Source organism: Quercus robur, chromosome 8 (assembly GCF_932294415.1).
Source record: "Quercus robur chromosome 8, dhQueRobu3.1, whole genome shotgun sequence".
NCBI lineage: Eukaryota > Viridiplantae > Streptophyta > Magnoliopsida > Fagales > Fagaceae > Quercus > Quercus robur.
The window spans coordinates 52,029,907-52,049,460 of record NC_065541.1 but is presented as its reverse complement, the minus strand read 5'-3'; the positions used below and the strand labels follow the sequence as shown (position 1 = coordinate 52,049,460).

At 34.1% G+C, this 19,554-nt stretch overlaps 1 pseudogene; it reads left to right on the top strand.

Annotated features, from left to right (window-relative positions):
* LOC126696456 (uncharacterized) overlaps nucleotides 1-19,554 on the top strand; it is a 45,820-nt pseudogene that overhangs the window by 12,170 nt on the left and 14,096 nt on the right.

Below are 19,554 nucleotides of genomic sequence, written 5' to 3'. Positions count from 1 at the left end.
GAAGTGGAAGGGTTCCTATGGGCTCTAGTTTTCCTAGGCATGGTGCTAGGATAAGGACCAAAACACAAAGCAAAGGAACACAAAAAAATATAGAACAAAATCTATATGATGCATGAACAATTTAAATGGCATGATGCATGTCCTAATGCAGTGCAATTAAGTCCAGATAAGTTCAAATTCATAAAATTGGCTTGAACATAGAGGTATTAACACAAAAACCCCAAAATTTGGAAAACCACTTGATCAATTTGAAAGATATTGATTAACTGATCATCTTACAAGATAGATTTTAGAAAATAATGACCAATTACATCAATTGAACAAGCCAATTTCATCAATTTTAACCCAATTTGAACAAAATCCCCAATTTGGATCAATTACAAACCCTAGAATTTTCAATTTTTCACAAATCCCCAAATTGATCAGATTAACCAACATGTATCATGAATATAACAATATAGAAGCAAAACCTAATGATCAATTTCAGAAAAAGAGGATTGATTCAACAAAAATCCCAAAAATGAATAGTTCCGAAAATTCCCTTAAAATGCATGAGTTTATGCATGAAAACAAGAAAATAAATGCAAAAGGAAGGGTATAAGGGTCTTACCGGCCTTGGGAGACAAAAACCTTGCAAAAAATTTGGTCGAAAATGACAAAAAATCCTTAGTGGAGCCTAGCCAAGTCGGAGAGAGAGAGGAAAGTTTGAAAAAGTAAGTTTGAAACAGTCCAATCTGACTTTAAAAAAAAAAACTTGATTCACGAGTTTCAATCGATCGAAAAATAGCCTCGATCGATCGAAACAGACAGAGACTTTAACAAAAAAAATTTTAAAAAGTTCGATCGATCGAAAATCAATTTTGATCGATCGAAATAGTCAGAGGCTCTCTCAAACATATTTTAAAAAATTTCGATTGATCGAAAAATAGAATGGATTGATCGAAATGGGCAGAGGCTCACTAAATTTGAGGAAAAACACAGTTTTTTGAAAAAAATTCAGAATCAAATCAAAGCATTGAAATTTAAGAACAAAATGCATAAGTATGTGATGATGTGATTTTTAAAAACAAGAATTTTAAGCCCAAATTTCCCAAAAATAAAATTTCTTGCATTCTCCATAAATTTTCAAGCAACAAAATTATTTTGCACAAAATTCAAAGTATTTGCAAAACTTGGTTGGTCAGACCATAAACACACACAATAACATGTACAAAGTTTAGCAAAGAGTAACTCGTGTAGTGTGTGCAACTAGCAAAAGCTTGAGATATATGTGAGGTGATATGTGAATAGCAATCAATCACAAAGTCTACAAAATTCATCACAAAGAATTTAAAAGAGACTATCACTTAAAGAGTTACATCATATAACTCCCACATCTCCTAGATCATAAGCTTGCAATCATGTAAGTTTCTTGAATTTATGCCTCATAATATACACACCAATTTTAAGTCATGTGATTTTGGCATCAAGCCTAATAGTACACACCAATTTTAAGTATTAAGCAATTTAAACCGAGGCTTCACCTTATGTTCTTTTCGTGCATGTGCTACAGTTTCTCAAGCACAAAATCTTATGATATGCACTAAGGTGTTCATGATTGGCTAGTGAACAATGGTGAGATGGTTATTTATGCCTTTCTCTAAAAGTTCAAGTCCGACAGTGAAAAACATGTGACTTCAAGATTAAGACAGAGTAATCAAAAACCATAAACATCTTTCCCACACAACATGCACTACAAAGCTTCAACTAGTAAAGTGCAATAAGTAAACTCATCAAAACTAAATAAGGTACAAACGACATGTTATGTGAAAATAAATTGACCAACCTTGTTCTTCAAAAACCAAGAAGAATAGTACAAAATACAATTTGCTTCCTTTTTCTTCCCCTTTTTTTTTTTATTAAAAAAAAACACCTAGAATGAAATGCATGAATGTTATGCAATGCAAATCCTAGAAAACAAAAAACAAAACCAAAGAACAAATGTCACAAAGGGTAGAGCAATGAAGCACAAGGACCATGTCAGAAAGACTCAGTTAGTTCGAGTCTTTTACATCCAAAACCTTTTAGATGCACCATGAGTATTGCATACCAACTCCAGGATTGAAATAAATGTTTAAAGCCTTTACCAATTCACCAATAAGTACCATAGGATCTTGTGCTTGAGGCACAGGTACTTTTGGTTTGTTTGCTCTCTTTGCAGCTTGCAGCTTGTAACAGTTAGGACGTATGTGTCCAGACTTTCCACAAAAGTGACAAACCCATGCAGGCTTATCATGTGTCTTGTCCTTAGATAGGGTAGGCTTCTTAGACTTAGATTCTTTCAGATCAACCCTAATCTTCCTAGATGATGAAACTTCTATGGGTTTGACAACCTCACTCACAGGGGGTTTGACAGTTTCACTCACTCTCTCACTCACAGAAGGTTCAGAAGAAGATGAAGGGACAAAGTTTGTGGAATGGGGAGCAGACACAGAGATGCTTTCAAAATAACCTAAACTGGATTTGTCAGAAGGAGACTTTTGAACACTCAACATTTGATCAAGTTTAGAACTAACAGATCTAGCAACCGATAAATCAAGTTCCAAATATTTAACTTTATCAAGCAAAAGCATATTCTCAGTTTTCACATTGTTCAAAAGTTCAGTAGCATCAAACAGTTTTACAAGCAAATTCTTCTTATCAAGCTCAAGAGATTCAATTTTCTTCAGGCCAAGTTCAACATTCATAGCATCCTTTGCAGCAACTTTGCAAAGTTTATTATAGGTCTCTTGAAGATCTGCATCCTCAGAGAGTTCCCCATCAGAAGGGTTCTCTTCAACAGATATGCTCTCATTGACTATAGTAGTAGCAGTGAAAGCAATGAAGTTTCCATCCTCATCACAATCAGACTCATTATCTGAAACTTCACCGTCACTAAGGGTTACAGCCATAACCTTATCCTTAGACTTAAAATAGGTAGGACATTCAAATTTCTTGTGACCATACCCTTGACATCCAAAACACTGAAAACCCAAAGAATTATTAGAAGATTGACCTACTTTTTCTCTAGGTTTATCATTATTGTTAACCTTAGTGGGATCATACTTCTTAAAGTTTCTAGGTTCAGCAGTGTTTGTGCCTCTTGCCTTTCTGTTACTATTCCTGAGAAAGTTTCTAAAATTCTTGGCAAGGTAAGCAATCTCTATAGCAGAGAGCTCATCATCAAATCCACCACCTTCAACATCATCAACTAACTTAAGAGCCATTGATTTGGATTTGGTAGTTTTGGGTAGATCCAACTCATAAGATTAAAGAGATCCTACAAGTTCATCAACAAGGATGGAGTATACATCCTTGCTTTCAGTAATGGCAATCAACTTGGGTCTAAAGTATTCAATTAAAGATCTAAGAATTTTCCTAACAATTTTAGGTTGATCATAGATTTCACCCAAGTTAAAAGTAGAATTAACAATGTCATTCAATTTAGCATAGAATTCATCAAAAGATTCATCATCAGACATCCTAATGCTTTCAAATTTAGAAGTTAATTGCTGCAATTTATTGATTTTGACAGCCTTTGTGCCTTCATGCACAGTCTGGAGGATATTCCAAGCAGTATGAGCAATCTTAACATTAGAGATTCTCTTAAATTCCTTCATAGAAACAGCGCTAAAGATAGCATTCATAGTTTTTCTATTAAACACAGCTGCTTCTTTTTGAGAAGTTTCCCACTCACTAACAGGAGTAGTGGGCTTCTCCTATCCGTATTCAACGGAGTTCCACACCCTCTCATCAATAGATTTCAGGAATGCTTTCATCCTTACTTTCCAATAAGCATAACTATTCCCATCAAAGTGAAGAGGATTAACTAGAGAGTGTCTGTGTTCCATGACAACAGGGGTCAAGGATCAGCTTAGTGATCAAAAGATCAACAACAAAAGAGCAACCCCCTCTGATACCACTTGATGGTTTTTAGACCCCTTAAAACAATTGATTTAACCTAGGTAATTAGCCAAGTTGTTACTTAGTCCAATTTAACAAATTTAGGTTATCACAATAACAAAAATTATATCATGCAAAGCAGCGGAAAGATAAATAACACAAGATATGATCACCTAGGAAACCAAACCGGCAAAAACCTGGGGAGGATTTGACCTAGCTATCCTTAAGGTAAACTTGAATCCACTATCTTGAAAGAATCGAAGTTCATACAATAAGACTTACAAGCCCCCACGCTCGACTTCTTATTGTTACCAACCAGTAGAACTTACTGACACGATCACGTGCAAGCTCCGAATCCACGGACTCCTTCTTTCTTGGATTCACCACCAGATACAAGCACACCCACTTGTGTTTTCTTTAAGCTTCAATGACAGCAACCGAGTTGATCATCAAGGTGTAGATAGATCTTCTCCTTAAAAACCCTAAGTTTGTGTAAAAGAAAGCTCCTCTAGATCTTACAAGAGATTTACACAAATCGCAATATGAGCAACACAAAAACGTGGCTAGGGTTTTCCTTTTATACTTAGGACAAATTAGAAAACCCTAAAACGTTTTAAAACAACTAGGGCTGAGTTGGAAAATCTACAGAAAAAAACATTCTGCTCGAGCTTTGATCGATCGAGCCAGACCGAAATGCGTAAAACTTTTCTGCATTAGCTTGATTCCAACTTTACATAAATGCACAACTTTGAGCAAGACTAAAACACTTCTAAACACATTTTTTTGATCATGGTTTGCCAACAATACATATTAGAGTTCTAAATACATAAATACCTAAGTCTGTAGAACCTAATAGAGACAACTTACAGAGAGAGCGTTTGGTTTTTGGGAGTGAAATGTGGTGGCGGCGACGAGGTGGGTTGGGGTTGTTAAGTGGCATTGATGAGGTGGATTGCGGTTCCTAGGTGGCGGCCATTGAACGTTTGGTGGTGGTGGTGGTGGGGTTGTTGTGAAAGCGGCGGCGGTGGTGGGATTTTGGGTCTATGAGAGAGAGAGAGAGAGAGAGAGAGAGAGAGAGAGCTAGAGAGTGAGATAGAGTTTAAAAGATAAATAGTGTTTGAGCTGGGTGTTTGGGTGGGATTTTGAGTCTTTGAAGAGTTAGAGAGAGATACAGTGAATAGTGTGTTTTGGGTCTCTGAACAGTTAGAGAGATAGAGTGAAATGAGATAGAGAGATACAGTGTTTTTGTCAAAAATGAAAAGGTGCTAAAAATGAAAAGCCAAAAAAAAAAAAAAAAACAGAGGGAAGATTTGGGGAGTTAAAGGGTCTATAGTGGCAATCTAACCCGCTACTATAACTAAGAAATCGCGCCACAAAAAGTAGTCCCTATTGCGGCGATCATACAAACGCCGCTACAGATTGCATATTGTGGTGTTTTTCCCTACTGCTGCTATAGTATCTACGCAAAATGATATATTTATTGCGGTGGGTTTTTGGAGTGCCGCTATATCTAATTTACTACCGCTAAAACTCTATATTGCGGTGGTTTTATGTTCCGCCACTATAGGACGCTGCAAAAGACTACACCTATAGTGGCGGTCCCAAAAAACGCTGCAATATGCGACATATAGTGGCAGTTTTTTGCACTCGCCGTAAAAAAACCGCTGCAATAGTACAGATTTCTTGTAGTGCATGAATCTCATAACGTGAATCTCAGTATATTGAATCTCATAACAATATATAACGTGAATCTCATAAAATTTTTAATCAATTAAAAATCACTAAAATTATAAGCATAAAATGTAATGATAAATAAATAAGATAATTACTAATTCCTTAGAGAGAAAAATTATAGTGAGTTGAGAAAAGTACACAAATAATCTTTGATGTTTGAAGAACAATAAGAGTACAACTTCCTTTCCAAAATTGGGTAGAAACTCGAGCTAATAACGTGTTGTGAAATAATAAAAATAGATAAAACTAAATAAGAAGAAAACAAGAAAGATATATTGAAAAACTCTTGTATTCAAGTGGTCATCCATAATCCTTTTGATTTCTCTTAGATATCTACAATAACAGTAAAGAAATCCCACATATATATAGAACCTTAAAATGCTTGTAGAGTTCATGGGATAAGGTTGCAATAATGAGTACAATTATGGATATACATCTCCCCTATATGCTTTACATATTTCAGATTTCACACATCCCAAATAACCCTTTCATTGCCCAAGCTTTACACATTCCAATCAGAATTTATTTCTAACAAAAAATATATTTTATTGACCTTAAATCTAAATCCAAATCCAAATTTAAGTGTCCAAACAATAGAATTTCAAACCCTTCATTGTTTAAAAATACCCAAACAAAGAATTTTAAAATCAATGGATTTCAAATCCAAATCCAGATCCAAATGTTGCCATCCAAACACAACCTTATAGAAATCAAACAAGTTTGGTTGTCTTGCTCTAATAGGAGTGGTGGTGGGATCCCATCAAGCGTTAGATCTCATCACAAACCTACTGGTAAACAAATTGTTCTCCCATCAAGCTACTGTTAAACAAACTGGGTCCCCCATCAAACTTTTGATCTCAATATTATCAACCTAAGGAAAAGGGTCTCCAATCTACAAACCCAATTCACAACATGGCCAAACTTCATGGCCGGCCTCTTCAATCAGTGGGTAAAAAAGAGGGAATTCATGGCTTCATCAATGAAGGGTCTGAAAGGGAAGATTCAAACCAGCTAGGAGCTCCTAAATTCTGAGAAATAGAAGTCTGCATTTTCTTTTAACTTCGTTTGGTGTCTCCATTAAAATACCCCCATGGCTTAATTTTAAAAAGGGAACCCAAGGTATAACAAATAAGGTACTGTATCTAAATTTTGCCTTTTAACTCCATTAGTGTTTCTATCAAAATAGCCATATGGCTTGATTTTAGAAAGGAAACTTAAGGTATAGCACATAAGGTACTATACCTAAGTTCTACCCTTGATCTTATTATTATTATTTTTTTAGAAAGTCTCAGCATAGCATTTCTCTTATTTTATTGACTAAGGGCACATTTGGTTGTGTTTCTATTACAATGTATAGTTATTCCTTATGAATAACTATTCTTTAAAATGAAGAATAATTATTCCTTATTAAGATGACCATAATAGCTATTCCTTAACCTCCTTAATAGCTAAAAATATTAAAATACCCAAAAATATTGATGCTCTATTATTCCTTGTTACCAGGTTCTCTCTCTCTCTCTCTCTCTCTCTCTCTCTCTCTCTCTCTCTCTCTCTCTCTCTCTCTCTCTCTCTCAATGCTTTGGTATGCATCCACCAATCCAATGGACCAATATAACCCAACCATTTGAATTGTTTTTCATGAGTTGATAACTTCATTTGTTGTCTTTTTCTTTTTCCAAACTTGAGTTGTGAGGAATTCATGTTGACAAAATTTCTAACCTAAGTAACTTACCCAACCTACATGTACAATTAAAATTTATTTTTAAATATAAATATGTAATTTAAAATTGCTCGTTTGATTTATTTTGAATTATGAGACTTAGGTTAAGTTTATTACTTTAATTTATTTTGCTATTTTGGGACTTAGTTTGATGACATTGGAATATTAGTTATAATTATACAAGATAAAATTATTTATTAAATAATGGAGTTGCATGGTTGAATGAAACATTAAATTTTTTTTTTATTAGGCTCAACAAAATGGTGCAAACTCAACTATCATCCTTAGGTTGGTTTTAAATCTATCATCCTTAGGTTGAGATTTCTCAACTGGAGCAAGTTGGTTAGATTTGAAAATTTTATGATGATATATATAAAATCAAAATTATTTGACTTTTGGTTAATCTTATAATATTATGTCAAATTAGGTGTAACTTTAAGCAATGTTACACCACTCAATATTTTTTAATTGGATGCAAATTTTAACAAATTTACCATTAGATTATATTATCTTCGTATATTCTAAATGCTTGCAAAATTTCAAGGTAATAAAAAATTAATAGCCATGTCATCAATCAATTGTTGAAATTCAAGTTTTTGTGGTTTAAAATAATGTCTAAAAGATGAGTATGAATCAAATGGTAAATAACATCCAATTGACATAAAAATTGGCATGAATGTTAAGAACATATAGAATATATAATTCAATGGTAGAATTTTCAAAATATGAATTCTATAACAAGTTATTGGGGTGTTGTAACATTGTTTATACACCAGGTGTGACTTGAACCCGACCTTCTATATATATAATTTTAGTAAATTATATTAAACTTTTTATTAATCTTAGTACATTATATTAATGTGTAATTTTATATACAAACAATAAAGGCCTATTAATAGAATATAAAGTTCTATAATGAATATGTGAGAGATCGCACCCCCAGCCCCTTTTTATAAGATGTTGGGCGAAATCCACGTAAATGGGTGGAGTCGTGTTGTTGCCTCTCAAAATGGAGGTTCGACTAGTTATATTTTTCCCTTTAGATTAAAGATTTTACAATGAAGTTGCCACTTATTTAATTATTGGAATAAATAAGAAAACCAAAATTGAAAAAAATTCCTCATTTTATTTATTTGAAATTGAATTTACATTGATCATAGGAAATTACATGGTTTTGGTCCTAGATACAATCTAAGATAAAGTACATTGCTTTGTTTCCTAGTTATAATCTAAAAATCGAAAAATAGATGGATAAGCATTTGATCTACTAACCCTTGATCTAAGTTCGGAGGCTATGTTACAAGGTGGGAAGGTGTTAGGCACCCACCTTACCCGGTAAAACCGATCTTCTAGACTATGGTGGCCAACATTCATATCACATCATCCAATATGTTATCAATCAATTTGCATGTTGAATTTAAAGTGTGTGCATGTGATAAACCCTAATTCAATTTATTAAGCATTTCATTTGGATTGACAAATAAATTCTAGTGAATGTGTGTGGATGGTGATATCTTAGATTCAAGAATTTAAAAGAATTATTAAACAAATATATTTTTCATGTTTTTTTATGTGGATTTAAGATCAAAACTAGTGTCATGCATGAACATGTGATGAACAACCAAGAACATGTGAAGAACATATAAGAACAATTAAGAATATTCAAACATATTCAAAGGAATTTAAATGATTATTATCATGTTTTAATCTTAAACTCTCATCATGGCAAACAATTAGGGAAAAAAATTATACTTTCATGCAAGATCCATATGGTGGAGGAGGAGACTCTTGAGGGAGGTCCTAAGAATGGAGGAAAAAAAGAGTTAGGAGAGGAAGAGTGAGTCTCACTCAATACCTTGAGTCTCGGGAAGACCAAGATATGACAAGACTACTTAACTTTACTAGAATTTAAGAGAGGGGAAAAGAGGGGGTTTTTTGTGTCTTTGAATGAAGGAGAGGAGGGGGGGTTTATATAGTAGTGGTGGAGGAAATATTAATGGGAGATCATTTAATGAGGGTTGATAAAGAATCATGAACCTAGACCTCATTTTAGCATTGGGGGAAATCTGGTGCATTAAATGGAAAGATTGGTGGGAGTGAGGAGCAAGCCAAAATTCGGTTTTCCCGTAGCTGTTGTAACAGCCTGTAAAGCCAATTTCGAATAATCATATTTGACTCAATTATGATCGGAATTGTCTCATTCTTGTGCTCAAATTGAAGCTCTGGATGTCTAGTTTCTAGAAAAATTAACCTCATTCATAGATTCAAAATATTCTGAGAGATATTGATGAAATGGTTAGAAGAGGTCATTTGTTAGAAAATGATTTCAGCACAATTAACATTAATCACTCCAAATTAGGTACTAATTAACATTAAATGACTCCAATAACTCCCATTTCAGACTTAATTGGTTCCAAATTTACCCTAATTAAAAGACAATTGCAGAAATTACTCATTGAATAATTAATGTTTAACTATCTAGTTAATTAGGTGTATGCAACCTCACCATAAAATGTAGTCCTAACCAATCAAATTATGACACATCATTAATCCCAATTTGATTATAATTATAACTAATTGGAATCAATTATTCATAATCACATATAGTCGGACTCAATTTGTGATAGTACATCTCAGCCATTAAAACTTGATTTGATGATAACTTTCAATCTGATGGTCCGATTAGGGCTTATGACTAGTTGATTTGATCGTTACAATATCAAGATCATTTTGGTGAAATGAGGTTAATGATCTAGTGATCAGAATAAAGATGCATATTTCCAAGGTGAAATTACCCTTTTACCCTCCATGTGAGGTTAAATGTGGGTTGCAGAATAGGATGTTAACATAATACAAATTCTCTATACTACTTTTTGTGTTCCAATTTATATTCCACCCATCACAACTTACCATGTATTTAATTGTCTTTCCTTATCAAACAGCCAAAACTTAATATGAAAAAAAAAAAAATCAAATACATGACAAGTTATGATTAATGGAACACGAAAAATGATATAGAGGATTTGTATATCCCTATTTTTACCTTTTAATAAGTTTTTTGAAAATTTTTTCACTTTTTTCACAAATTTTTTTTTTTGAAAGAGTTTCAACCTATGGCGTCCGCTCCTGATGATAACTCTTTATCACCAGACCAAGACACCAATCAGTTTTTGGTGTAAGCAGATCTCTTATACAACCATCAGAAACTTTACCAGTTGAGCTAACTGGAACCCACAAACTTTTTTCACTAATTTAAATTAATGTTAAAAAATCATTTTTGTTTTCAACTCTTTTATTTTCATAAACTTGGCAAGCTCAACACATAGGAGAGGCAGCAAGCAACTTCATATAGGAGGATCTAATGATGGACTAAGTATATAATTACATGTTTCATTTGTTAAATAAATATGCAAAGCTCCTAAAATTCAAACCATCTATACTTTGAGGAGCAGTTGAGCTATGTTCAGAAATGATGGCTTGCCCAGCTAAGGGTACATGGGAGAAATTCATGGTTGAGTCCATGGTTAAGTCTCACAGTGATTTAACCCCATGCACCTTGCCTCCTCCTTATGATCCTTCGTCACTATGAGGTTTTCTTGAGAGAAAGGATAAATCCATAAAGCAAGTGGAAATGTGGGAAAATAAGGGTATGTTTGGTAATTGTCTTTCCCCCTTTATTTTCTTCTTCCAAAACCAATTTTCTATTTTTGAGACTAAAAAACTTGTTTGGCAACCCAAAATGGACAGAAAACAAAAACTATTTTCAAAACTCAATCTGTGAAGGAAACTAAAAACATGCAAGAGATTGTTTTCAGTTTCTAATTTTCAAAAGTCAATAAAAACACGCATTTAATTAATGAATCTGTCTCATTTAATGAGTTAGCATTAGAATTCAAATTCTAGTAACAACATATTTTAATATTTTCTATTTTTTTCTTCAAAAAACTATCTTTACTAAACAAACATGTTTTCTATTTCAAAAATACAAGAAAATTGTTTTTTCTTTATATTCTCAAAAACAAGTTTTTAAAAATAGAAAACAAAAATTGTTACCAAACATAACCTAAGTATTGGAAAAATCTAAAAAGAAGAAGCAATAAATGCCTTTTTTGAGTTTCAACTTTCATTAAATGTTAGGATTATTTTAATAAAGAAAAAATATAAAATAATATTTGTAATCTATTTCCCCATTAATAATATAAATTAAATTTTTACCATAAATGTTCACCCATCAATAAATTATAGGCTAAAATGCAAAACATACCCTTTAAGTTTCTTTAGAATTCATTTTAGTTCTCTAACTTTGCGTTTGTTCATTTCAGTCCTCGAAGTTTCAAATTTGTTCAATTAAAGCCTTTCCACCAACTTTTGTTAAATTTTTTTGAAAAATATAATCTAGAAAATATTTTTCAATCATTAATTTAATTTTTTTAATTCAAAAATTTGAAGAAATATTTAAAAATTTTGAAAATTAAATTACAACATATAACAAAAGTTGATGAAAAATTCTTAATTGAATAAATTTGAAAGTTAGAGGACTGAAATGAACAAAAGCAAAGTTAGAGGATTGAAATGATTTTTGGTAAAATATAGAGGGTGGGTTTTGCATTTTAGCATAACTTATACTTGAGAATTAAAACCTCATTAAACTCACATCTTAATGTACTTAATTATATATCTCCATGTTCTTTTTTATTCATTCATGTTGTTTAGAGCATTGGTAGTAGATTATCTAAAATAGGTAACCAAACACCTAAAAACTTTTCACACCAATTTACCCATTAACTTACTCATACATGTACCCATTTAAGTTACAATGGTTACCTATATTTCGGGATAGGAAATTTGATGTTGGTGAAAAAGAAAGTTGTTTCCTAAAACATGAAAAGTAACAAATAGGGAGAAAAATATAGGTAAACTTGTTGGTGCAAACACAATAATAATGGAAATAACACAAAGAGAAACTGAATAATACTTCTGAATATTATAAATTTAAAGAGAAAAATTACACAACACTATTTGGACCGAGGCGCGGCACTTGCTCTCTTTAAGGAGATTCAAGCCCTTGGTTGGCTAAACTTTATAATCGGTGCAGACTTTCTCTGACTTGTCTCCCCTAGAATACAACAGCCCAACAAGTGTCATATGGTTAGAACAACCTCTGCACAAAGTGTTCAAGCCCAAAATTCCACCAAAAAGAACACCTTCCCTTGCCAAGAACCTCTCTTTTTTTTTTTTTAGTGTATATTGCAGTTGTGTGGATTGGGTTTGAATAAGTCTATTTATAGGCTCAATGGGCCTCACGAAATTACTACCCAAATTAATTTGATTAATTAGGTCCATTATTTTGATGTAGTGGGTGTTACAAGATTAATTGTTGGATATTAATCTGATGGGCTGGAGTTACACAATTAATGTTGAGATACCTCCACCCTTCACCTCTCCCTTGCGCACGTATCTAGCCCAATATCTGAGTCAATTCATATTAACCCATTAATCACCACAATTAAAAAGTAGAAAATAATCTCTTTCCTTTTCAATGTGGAATTAAACATTTTCACTAACTCCTCATCTTCCATATTCACTCCCACATCTTTACATTATGTTGTAATTTTTATTCATTTTAATTAATTAATATTAAAATGCTCCAACACAATTGTTCTAAAGCAGGGAAAATTATTGAATACTCCAGAAGTACCATAAATGCATACTCCCCCCTCTCACATTAATTAGTGAGATCCACAATTATGTAAGAGAGGGGAGTATTATGATACTTCAGGAGTACTCAATAATTACCCTTAAAGCAATAACCCAAATGAACATATAAAAAAAAAAGTTATGGTAGTGGACATTTAAAGGCATGTTTATTTAGGAGTTTATGACCACTTTATTAAATTTTGTTGGTTTCCTTTTAAAGAGAATTAATTGATAATGACTAAAAGGAATTAATGAAGGTTAGAGGAGTCATTTTATTCATACTCTTGTATGCATCTTTACTTTTACAAAAAATGGCACGTGTCATTATTATAGGAAAATGTTTGGCTCCAAACAAATTTGGAGCTTTGGACTCCAACCACTAATAGAAAAATAACATGTATCCCATCATGTGCAATGCACGTAATCCACTTGATTGGTTAGGTTAAGTGAGCCATGTGTAGTGTACATTAATGACAAATGTTATCTTTCAATTGGTGGTTGGAGCCCAATGCTCTAAACATGTTTGGAGCCAAACTTTGTCCATTATTATATGTAATGACAAATGGACACTTGCCCTTATTTTGTGCAACCATCAGTTTTAAGATCTAACTTTTATAATATATACTAGTTGGTAATCAGTGCAATGCACAAATTTTTTTAATATAATATAATATATATATATATATATATATTTTTTTTTTGTCTAAATATAAAATTTTATAATTAGGATAATTATTAAGAATTTATTATAAATGTGGTTGAATATGGAATTAAATACTCTACAATTAGGAATTTATTATAATTGTATACTGAATAATATATTTACCATCAAAATAAAATAAGATGTACAAAGATTCTAATGGAAGGATTTAAATATTGAATGAAATATAATGTGAAAAATTTTATGTCGCAAAATATTATCAAATCAATCAAAAGTAAAATGTTTTCAATTTTATATATTAGGGAAAATTACACTTTACCACCCTAAACTATACCTCATGTTACACTTTAGACCCTAAACTTTTTTAATGCACTTTTTGCACCCTAAACTATGACTCATGTTACATTTTGCACCTTGTCTTTAAGTTTGTTGTTAACTTGGATGAAAATTCAAAGTTTAGGGTACAAAGTGTAATAAGGAGTATAATTTAGGATGGTAAAGTGTAATTTATATTTTGTTTTTAAAGCCTTGAGAAGAGGGGACATCTTTACATTTATTGTCACATTAAATGGCCAACTTTATATTTATTGTCTTGAGAAGAGGGGACAGCTTTACATTTACCGTCACATTAAATGGCCAACTTTATATTTATTGTCATAGTAATTTGTAAACTTTATATACTAAAACTTTAAGTACATTGAGTATTTATTGTCACGATAGTTTGTAAACTTTTATATAATAGTACATTTAACATTTTCCTTATTAGAAAGTCTATTGGGCATAGAATTCAGAAGAAAAGTAAAAAAAGAAGAAGATGATTTTGGACAAAGAAGTGGTTCTTAATAAACCATTATCACACTTCTAAATTAAGAAGTGGTTCTTAATAAACCATTATCACACTTCTAAATTAAGAAGATAGAAATTGAGCTGGTTATTAATGTAAAAGGTATGGGAACTTATTTTCATTCAGTTTTCTTGTTTTGGTCACGAGCAGCTCGATTGTGTGGTCATTTCTCAAAGTCTGCTAAGAAGAGATGGGCCACCATCACTATTTTCATCTTATCATTTGTTAGCATCTCCCTCTGTTGGATTTGGATTCAAAAGGTAAGTCCCTCCCAACTAAGTTTGTTTATATGTTTGTTTGTTTCTCTTTGCTTATTAGCACAGATAATAGAATTTTTTTTTTTTTTTGATTTGCTTGCTATATATTTTTGGAAGTGAAATGAGCATTGAGTGGGGAAAAATACACCCTGTTACGGGTGCATGTTTCCTCTTTCTCACATCTATGGGGAGCAAGAAACATACACTCGTAACAAAGTATACTTCCTCATTGAGTGGGGTTTTGTTTCTTCTTTATTATTATTATGAAGGTGTGGGGGCATTGGTGAGTGTTCACTGGTGACCATCCAATTTTATTTATTAAATAGGGTATAGGGATATTTGGGAGCTATTATAAATGATTTCTTGGTTGGTGACCATACTTATTTGTAAGAACTTTTGCAAAAAAATTAGATTCACTATTTTTTAACAAAACAAAAATTAGATTCACTATAGATATGTCATTCTGCATAACTTTCATGACATGTCAAGAGTTTCTCACAATCATAAAACAAAAGCCTGTATCAATTCTTGTGATCAATTCAGGATAGGCCCCCTCTTTATAGCCATATTTTAAAGTACTCACATCTCAATTTCAAAAATTTAATTATAATTATGTCTTAGTCCGAGTGGATATAGCATTTATCTTCTACATGTCCATGGAGTTTATTTAAATTAAAAATATACTTTCTTCTATTTTTATGGATCATGTGGGAGAAAGCTCTGTTCAAAAAATTTGAATACATTGGTCCCACCTAAATTTGACTAAATTTTGTTATACACTCGTTATTATAGTGTGAAATGCAATAAATGTATTCAATTTCGATCTAGAGAACTATCTATTAACAATTTAACAGTAATAACTAGAAGAAACTAAATTTATAATTGGTGCTTTCTTTTTCGCCTAAAGAAAACAAATATAATCTTTAATTTTCTCGGTTGTGCATTTTCTATTAGAATGTATACATTTTTCTTATATAATTTCTTCTTCTTTTCAAGTCTGTCATAACAGATATTGTAACCACACCAAGTCCTAAAAAGCCCCCTGGCCAAGTTGAGTTCCCACTGAATTGCTCCAATTTGAACTTAACATTAACATGCCCAACCACTTGCCCGGTGACAATTGAGAAAGAGGAATCATCTCCTGTGGCATGTCCGGAGCACACCCGGTGGATCCATGAAGATCTACGGCCGTGGCAGAGTACTGGAATCACGAGGGACATGGTGGAAAGTGGAAGAGTTTATGCAAATTTTAGACTTGTTATTGTAAAGGGAAAGGCTTATGTTGAGAGATATAAGGGGTCATATCAAACTAGGGATGTCTTTACAATATGGGGAATTTTACAGCTTCTGAGGTTGTACCCTGGGAAGGTACCAGATTTGGAGTTGATGTTTTGGTGTGGAGACGAAACCGTGATTAAAAAACGTGACTACCAAGGGCTTAAAGCCACGTCGGTGCCACCGGTGTTCAATTATTGTAAGGATGATGAAACACTAGACATTGTCTTCCCTGATTGGTCCTTCTGGGGTTGGTAAGTTTCCTTTTCAAATTTAATTACAATTTGATTGCAAAAGGTTACTTGGGGCATAGGTTTTTTTGCTGAATATGAAAATGATATCATATATCCATTTTCATGTGAGGATGGTTTACATGTATCAGATATATATGATATAGTAGCTCGATATATGTAGTAGGTTTCTCACAAGTGAACCTCGTGCGTTATTGGGGTTTACAAATTTTGAGAGATCCGTCGTATGCAAATGGAAATAGAAAATACTCCCTCCAAAAATGGGTGCATTCAACACTCCCTTCACATATATATTAAACACAAACAATTGTAAATCTCACATACCTAATATTGTATATCCATAAGATGAGGTACTCGTAAACAGTAAACTCACCCCCATAATTGTTTTGCAAGATGGTCGACGTTATAAGATTTTTTTTTTTTTTGGATGAAAAATACGTGAATTTTATTAATAATGAGAAAATAACAAAGCATCCTAAATCACTGCGGATTCAATAAAAGATGGAGTTTCTTCTATCCAAGTTACAAAGTTATCAAGACCGTTAGTGCGGCGTGCCAAGAGGTGAGCTGGTGTGTTTCCTTGTCGCTTGACGTGCAGCATTTGGTGCTGTCTAAAGTGTTGTAGGTTGGCGTGGATACCTGTGATGATATTTTCAATACTGATGGGTACCTTTGACTTGTCCAAGAGAGCTTCAATAAGGACTGAACTATCTGACTCGAAAGTGACTTCTTGTAGGCCAATGTCCTTTGCGAAAGAGATGGCTATATCCATTACTTTTGCTTCAGCTTCAAGTGGACCCAATGGCAGCAGAAGTTGCGTGCTCAAAGCCGCAAGCACGTCACTCACATGGTCCTGAACAATGATCCCAATGCCGACCGACTTTGTGTTCTTGAAAACCGCAGCATCCATGTTGACTTTATAGCATGGGAACACAGGAGGGGTCCACCTAACTTCTTCTGCAAAATTGGGATTGTAGTACCGAAAGTGTGCAAGGTGGAAGTCATGTAGCATGGATCGGGCTTTCATAATGATGTCATGACTGGATAGCCGAGGAGAGCCAAGTCAAGTTTTGTTCCTATTATACCACATGCACCATGAAATTGTGATTATCAACTCAAGCATGTCCTTACCTGCATGTTGAATGAAGATAAGGTGCCAGAGAAGGTCCACGTATTCCCTGAAGTGCACGCCTCTAATGTCTAGTGGTAGACCCATAGCTGTCCATGTGTCACGAGCTTTGATGCACTCCCAGAACATGTGTCCACTAGTTTCCTCCCCAAGGGGGCAAGCTTCGCACATGGCATCCTCTATAACCCCACGATGACAGAGATTGACTTTGGTAGGGAGTATATTGTGACAAGCTCTCCATGCAAATATTTTGAGTTTTGGTGGGACGTTGAGACTCCATAGTGTGTGCCAAAACAAGTGTTGAGACTCATCATTGGAAGCTTGTGCCTCGTAGGTATGATTTGATAATGAAAGGGCTACCTTATAGGCACTACAAACTGTGAAGGTGCCTCTTGGGGTGTAGGTCCATACGAGCCGGTCAGTGACTTGACTATGGCTACATGGCATGCTGAGGATCACATCGGAGTCATCTTGCATGAAAATCTACTTGATCAAGTCACTCCGCCATTCGCCTGTAAGTTCATCCAACAGTGAACTGACCCTTGCATCTCCCGGCAAGGTATTTGGTGGTGTTGTGGAGCGAAAAGAGGATGGTCGTGGGAGTCACCTGTCATGCCAAATCCGGGCAAAGTCACCATTACCAATCTACCATCTGCAACCTTCCCTAACCACGCACTGTGCTATGATGAGGCTTCGCCATGCAAAGGATGGCTTGGAGCCTAACTTAACTTGTAGAAAATCAGTGTGTGGAAAGTATCGGGCTTTTAGAACACAGGACACGAGAGGGTGGGTGTTGGTTTGTAGTCGCCATCCTTGTTTGGCGAGGAGTGCCAAGTTGAAGGATTTGAGATGACAAAAGCCTAAACCACCCATTTCCTTAGGAGTACAGACTTTGTCCCAAGATAGCTAAGCCATTTTATTTTTTCCATTGGATTGTCCCCACCAAAAAGCATGGATCATGCTAGTTATTTCATCACAAAGCGTATCTGGAAGCTTGAAGACACTCATAGTGTAGGTTGGGATTGCTTGGGCCACCGCTTTAATGAGCACTTCCTTCCTTGCTTGTGAGAGCATTTTCTCTTTCCAACCAGACAACTTGTTATCAAGTCTCTCTTTTAGTGCCTGGAAGGTGTTCTTCTTTGATCTACCCACCAAGGAAGGAAGTCTCAGGTATGTCTCATGTAGTTTTATGACCTCAGATCTAAAACGTTGCTTTATGTCTTCCTGAATGTCCGGTGTGGTGTTGTGACTGAAGAATAAGGCAGTTTTGTCCTGGTCTATTTTTTTGGCCAGAAGCATGTTCATACGTGTCCAAGACTTGCTCAAGATTGGTGCATTCTTCCTTTGTGGCATGCCAAAAATGATGCTGTCATCTGCAAAAAAGAGGTGTGAGATCCATGGACCTTGTAGGCAGGCTGCTACTCCATGAAGTGTGCCAATTGAAGTGGCTTGTTGGAGAAGAGATGAGAATCCTTCTGTACAAAATAAGAAAAGGAAAGGGAAAATGGGGTCTCCTTGTCTCAAGCCCTTAGATGGGACAATGTGTCCACGAGGTCTACCATTCAACCTAATTGAGTAAGTAACAGAAGTAACACATTGCATCATAAGGTTTACCTATCTACCATTAAAACCCATTTTTATCATTACATATCTAAGGAAGCCCCATTCTACCCTGTCAAAAACTTTACTCATATCAAGTTTCAAGGCTATCTCCCCATTTTTACCCGTCCTCTTTTGATTTAGATAATGCATGGTCTCAAAAGCAACAAGAATATTATCAGTAATAAGGCGTTCAGACATAAAGGCACTTTGATGTTCACTGATAATTTTTGGGAGGAAATGTTTTAGTCTATTAGCAATGACTTTAAAGGCTAGCCTGGAGATGACATTGCTCAAACTAATTGGCCTGTATAGTGTTATCTTGGTGGGATTTTTTGTTTTTGGAATCAAGATAATATGAATTTCATTAAACTTTAGGGGAATGATGCCCAATTAAGAAAGTCAATTACAGCTTTTGTAACACACTCACCAGATAGAGACCAAAAGTGCTTATAGAAAAGGGGTG